The sequence below is a fragment of the Magallana gigas genome, chromosome 3 (genome assembly GCF_963853765.1).
Source record: "Magallana gigas chromosome 3, xbMagGiga1.1, whole genome shotgun sequence".
Classification (NCBI taxonomy): Eukaryota; Metazoa; Mollusca; class Bivalvia; order Ostreida; family Ostreidae; genus Magallana; species Magallana gigas.
In genome coordinates this window covers 9,837,979-9,844,023 of record NC_088855.1, presented here as the reverse complement: position 1 = coordinate 9,844,023, position 6,045 = coordinate 9,837,979, and the positions used below count along the sequence as shown (strand labels likewise).

Genomic DNA, 6,045 nt, shown 5'->3' with positions numbered 1-6,045 from the left:
AAATCATACACCATCGCAAATCTTGTGAGATCATTTATAGATTATCCTTAGTAAAGCAGTCTTTCTTCTAATAAAATCTTAATCTTATTTATTATTATCGAAGAAGAGAATTACACTAAACACTTGTCTGCTGCTTTTCACCTGTAGACGAGAATGTTTGCATTAATCAGAATGATTGTATACTAATTAGAAACAGTATTATCAGTTTACTATAGGGAGTAAATTTTTATTATAGTAACTTGGTATACAGGTGTATTTCTATATCATTGCTGAGAATTCGAATTGTGTGACATCGCTGGAAAATAAAAGCAGGTACGTGTACATCTGTCGTGATTTAAAAATAGGTTTACTTGAATGTATATTATCTTTGTAGAGCTCGTAATCTTTTATCAAGGGATTGAGTACCAGTAAGACATTGTAGTTCGCAAACGTGACAAATAGGCATTAAATTGGCTCCATTCATAAATAAAACAATTGCTAAAGTAAATAAAACAGTTTTGATAATTTTTTGTGAGCATATCGCTACCAAATAATCAATCCAGATAAAAAGAACAACGATCGTGTTTATCTAATTAATACGTGTACTAAGATAAAATGACAATTTTCGTCAAAATAAATGAATTTTAACATTATCGACTTTTTTCAAGAGCAAGAAAAATTCATCAGCAGTAGTCAAAACGAACAAGTAACAACACAATAATCATTTTATACAAAGCCTTTTATAACCAAAACTGGCATCATTTTTTTTAAATCAAAAATCACATATTTACTACATATATACCTATAAAGGTGATATAAATAATACGCACAACATAGAAAATTATTTGTTGTTAAATTAACTCTGATTTATGATTATTATTCATATTTAGGAGATAAACTACACATTTGGCGGGTAAGTCCTACCCTGTCCTTGGGTTAGAGTATCAACAATAAACTTTGAAACTGTTGGATATGAGATTCAACAATAAACTTTGAAACTGTTGGATATGAGTATCAACAATACATTTTGAGACTGTTGGATTAGAGTATCAACAAAAAACTTTGTAACTGTTGAGTACGAGTATCAACAATAAATTTTGAAACTGTTGGATAGAGTATCAACAATAAACGTTTGAGACTGTTTATGTAGATGTAACACATAATATGTCTCACATGCAAAATAGCCGTATAGTCTTTTTTCAATTTTATATTTTTTTTTTCATTTTTTTTTCGAAAAAAAATAATAATAGATTGTTAAGATATACCTTCAAAATATCCAGATTCCACCAATTGCTTCATTTTCTCTCCTAGGTGAATAGTGAACGATTTAATGATGTCGTTCAAGGACTGAATTTCGTCTTGAATGGCGTTGATGTATTTTTGAATGTTTGTACACAGTCTAACTGATCTTTCCGTCGTAGACTGTACATCTTTATTGTACAACAGAAGGTCCTCGCCAGATTTGAGTTTATCTGTAAAAATCGTATATTTTTCTTTCTCCGTCCGGATAAGACCCAGAGCATTTATATCATCCATGCTCGTTTTTAATGATCATGTCAAATCAGTCTCTTCTAGACTGCTTTAACCTTTCAATATTTCTTCCTCTTACTTATCGCATTTATGATTTTATTTATCCATCTCCTTTGGTGATTGTCAAGCAGATATTGGAATTGTTGATATATTCGCTCTCTGTACGACAGAGAAATGAGGAAGTCACAGGTTGCACGTCAAGATATCTGATAAGTGTCACATATAAATCAAAGGACTAAGTGTGTTTTGAGATGGACATGGTTATTTACAAGTTGCAATACATGTATTTTAACTTTTTAAATGGGTTTAAAATGTTCATCTCGTGAACTTGTGTGTTAAATAAAGATGTTCGAGTGTATAATTTTCTTTAAAATGTTCACAAACTTTTATACAGAGAATGGGGAAGAAAACCAACCTAAGAATGTATGATGTAAATAGTTTAAAAATAAATGTATGCTCAATTAAATGTCAGGGTATATTCATGAAAAAAAATATTGTTTTTCTCCTTAGTAGTTATTAATTTTTTTATCTAAAGAGATTCGTTCCTCTCTTTTGGGGTAACTATTTAATGTCACCTCTTGTCTAAAAAATTCTATTTGTAGATTTATATTTTACAATCCCAAATACACCATATTGAATAAAATTATTAAAAGAAATATATATATTTACAGAGTTTAGTCAGGGACTATATTTTGTAGCGGAAGGGTTTCAAAAAGAAAATGAACAGTTTTCATAACTCGGTAGTTATAGAGAACTGTTAGTGTAGTCTCCTGATTTTTAGCGCATACTAAACTTCCAAATAGTTTGTGTATTACGATATATTTATGTTGTCCTGAAAAACATAATTATTTGAACAACATTTTGATTTTTCTATCGATATAGTTTGGCATATTTAGCTGATATTTCATAGAAGTCGAGAAAAAATTAAATCCAATTTTTGCCTTAAACTAGCTTATTTCATGTCATTCTCAATTTTTTTACCCCTCCTTTTTTTTCTTTTATACGAGACACTAAATGTTTGTCTATTTGTATGCAGTTTTGGAAAGATGGCATTGCTATTATTTTTTTCACATGCGTTATAATCTTATTACTCCAAAATTTTGTAACATTCTTTACATTTGCTGTACTGGCATTAGAAGCCATCAGTAAAGCTAGGTTTTCGAAACTTTGACTTGGATATTACTTTTATAGTCAATACGTGTGTTCAACTTTATACTGTATTGAAATCATAACTAAATAACAGTTCAAACTATAAATATGTGTTTGATTTCTTCAAATAATCAATTTCCATGCCATATTTTAGCAATTTTAGCAATATTTCAGGAAAATTATCATTTCTGTTTGCGGCCCCACATTTTCAAAAAATGGCATGTGACATATATTACAAATAAAATAAATGAACATCCTAGGTTCCTATCTTTATATTCAAGATGTTTTCGGATGATCAACATTACTAGTATTTCAGGTGCCAACCTCCTTAAATTCAAACAATATCATTGAAATAAAATTTGGTGTTTTCCACGTATTTATGAAGGCACCATTCATTGAGGAAAAATACATAACAGTTACTTGCATTTTTTTATCATTTGATGTTTAATTTTCCTTTTGTGGGAAATTTTGAAGGCCATATTTTATTTTCAACACGAATATCAATGCACTCTCTGAAAACTGTTTTGGTGCTAATCCTTTTTTTTAAATACGTAATGTGCCTTGCTTATCTTGTTATCACCCACGTTGAAGTCTCATAAAAAGGAGATACCGAGGTTCTGGAAAAACCTGAAAAATAATTTTTGGGGGAATATCAGGTTTTTGTAAGGTCATTCCAACGATTACATAAAAACAATGAAAGATGAGTGAAATATTTCTTATTTGGGCATTTTGAGAATTTTCTAAACCAGAAAGTTAAAAAAAAAATACGTCTAATTTTCGTTCTTGTATCGTTACATTTAAGTTTTATAAGTTTATAAATGTTAACAAATTGACTTGGAAAAACAACCAGCAGATATATGAGACTGCATTTGTCTTCACAACTGAATTGATCGTGAATATCTCTCATTGTTTGTAAACGTTTACATAACCTGACAGATTTATGCGTGCCACTGAGAAGAAAACAAAGGAAACCGTCATTTGAAAATATAGATACATGTATTTTTTTGTATTTTTAAAGAAAAAGGAATTTTACCAAAATAAAAGCTATTACATTTTGGATTTTGGGGGAGACTGGGGCTTATTTTTTTTACTCTGTTACATAACACATATATCAGAAGTAAATGTTTATTGACTTCCCTTTAAGATAGTGTTGGGGTTTTTTTTTATAAATAAAATTAGTTTTTATAATGATTTATGATATTAAAGTGAACGTGAAAAATGCACGTTTTTGGACGTTTATTTTAGTGTGTGACTGCATATCACACAGAACAAAATAAAAAAGCAATATTTGTATACACGCACAGCTACATTTCTTACTAGACTGTATTCGCCATGCAACGAAAATCGTTATTATCAACTGAAAGCAGGACAAAGAGTGTATTCTATTTCAATTTAGATAGATCTCATTCATTACTTACTTCTAGCAGGTTTCAGTCTTATATTTTTTAATACAGAAGTGTTTTGACATACATGAATATTCAAAACGTATCACTCTACTACACTGAACCCTGAACAGTCAAACTAATCTAGCTAAACACGACACCTCCTTGCCTTTATCATATTGTAATAACAAAAGACACGAGATATACACATATTATATAAGAAGGATATATCGTACTGTGGGAAAACCCTTAAAAATTCTAAAAGCTAATAAATTTTACTTGTAAAATACAACCGATATATATAAGATTGCGTTAGTTTTCACTTCTGAATAGATCATAAAAACCTCTCATTTTTGTAAACGCTTGCATGACATGACAGTTTTACGCATGCATTTAAAAAGCAAAAGAAAGGAACCGTCATTTGAAAACAGAGATATCTTCATATATCTTCCTCAGGAAAAAAAGTTATATTATTGATTTTAATTTTTATTTCACTAAAAATAAAACTCGATTGGAAAATGTTTTATTGGAAATATGTGACATTATTGTCACAACTCTATTGAATATCAATCTTCGTGTTTTTGTACTCTGTTTTTTTTTAATAAGTAAAGTTGTTGATTTGAATATAGACATTTTAAAAGCAGACAAAGATAATTCATTCCCTTTTAAGAGTCGAGTTAAACATAATCTGATGAAACATTTCATCGTGATTTTTTGCAATGAACGTCGCAGCACCAATGTTATTATTACATGAATTTGAACTTAAGGATTTACTCTGAAAGATCAGCCCCATAGATGCTAAGCTTCTCTGACTGAAATCCAATTTTCTGTCGTAAAACATTTCTAAAGTAAAATGTTTATTAACTGAGTGCAGGACAATGAGTGTATGCAAAATCTATATATAAAATCACATAAGTAAGCTCGATACCATATGCATCACGCCGAGTAAGTTTAAAGCTGCTTGGTCCGATTTTTTATCAAATTTTATGCACGCTTTTAAACGATGGCTATGCTTAGTATATGTATAATAATAGACATTGCAGTTGTTTTCCCAGTCAATTAAGCCAAATTTCAATGAAGAAAAATACGTACACATTATTGCTAACAAAACAAACGACATAAAAGGGTACCGCGTTATTTCGCCTCATGTTAAATTTCACCCCTGACGACGAGGCGGGTATAGTTGTATTACGACTTTGTCATCGCTTTGAATCGCTTTGAATAAAGGTCGAAATGATCAGACAAATTACAAATAAACATGTGTACGTTTTGTTTGCTAATATTTCTGAAGTTTGTTTTCTTTACAATCGATGCAGAGCACGCGTGTTGAATGACCCCAATCATTCGGGGGACGAAACCAAATGGTTTCTTTTTCTAAACATTCCCGTGATGCATTTTGGTTTGTTTTTTCGTTTGCCCAAAGAGAAATAATTTTTATTTACTTTGAATATTTCTAACTTTGAAAGGAGATTGATTCTGCTGGTGTAAATAGGAGAAAGTCCATAACTTTCTACGATAAATGGTTTGTATGGGAAAAAATTTGATACTGTAATAACAAATAAATCGGACCAAGCAGCTTTAAGCTACAATGTACCTGACAGGTTTTTAATTTTTTTTATACAGAAATGAACTCGACATGAAATAAATGCATATCACTCTACGCTATTCAACATTGTTTTTTTTCACTCAAACTAATTTGCCTATAAATAAGATATACGACGGTTTTCTTTAAAATCATGCCATGAGCACAGACACTTTAACATTAGATTTACACATACTGTTACATAAGAAAGAAATATCGGTATTCTGGAAAAACCCTGACTAATTCTCGAAGAATGTCAAATACCCAGCTTTTGTCAGACCAGTCTAAAGTTCACATGAGTAAGGAGAAGATGGGAGCATTTTAAAATATATTGACATAGAAGGCAGCATGAATTTGAGGACCGATAACATTATTCTTACATAAAAAATAATAAATTGAATAGGATTTACTTCCTGCATTTCT

At 30.2% G+C, this 6,045-nt stretch overlaps 1 protein-coding gene across 1 annotated transcript in view; it reads left to right on the top strand.

Annotated features, from left to right (window-relative positions):
- The first annotated feature begins 292 nt into the window (after positions 1–292).
- LOC105318257 (nucleolar transcription factor 1-A) overlaps positions 293–6,045 on the top strand; it is a 29,248-nt gene continuing 23,495 nt past the window's right edge. Inside the window, exon 1 of the mRNA XM_066078428.1 lies at positions 293–312. The gene's annotated coding sequence lies outside the window, so the exon portion shown is untranslated. The remainder of the gene's footprint in view (positions 313–6,045) is intronic.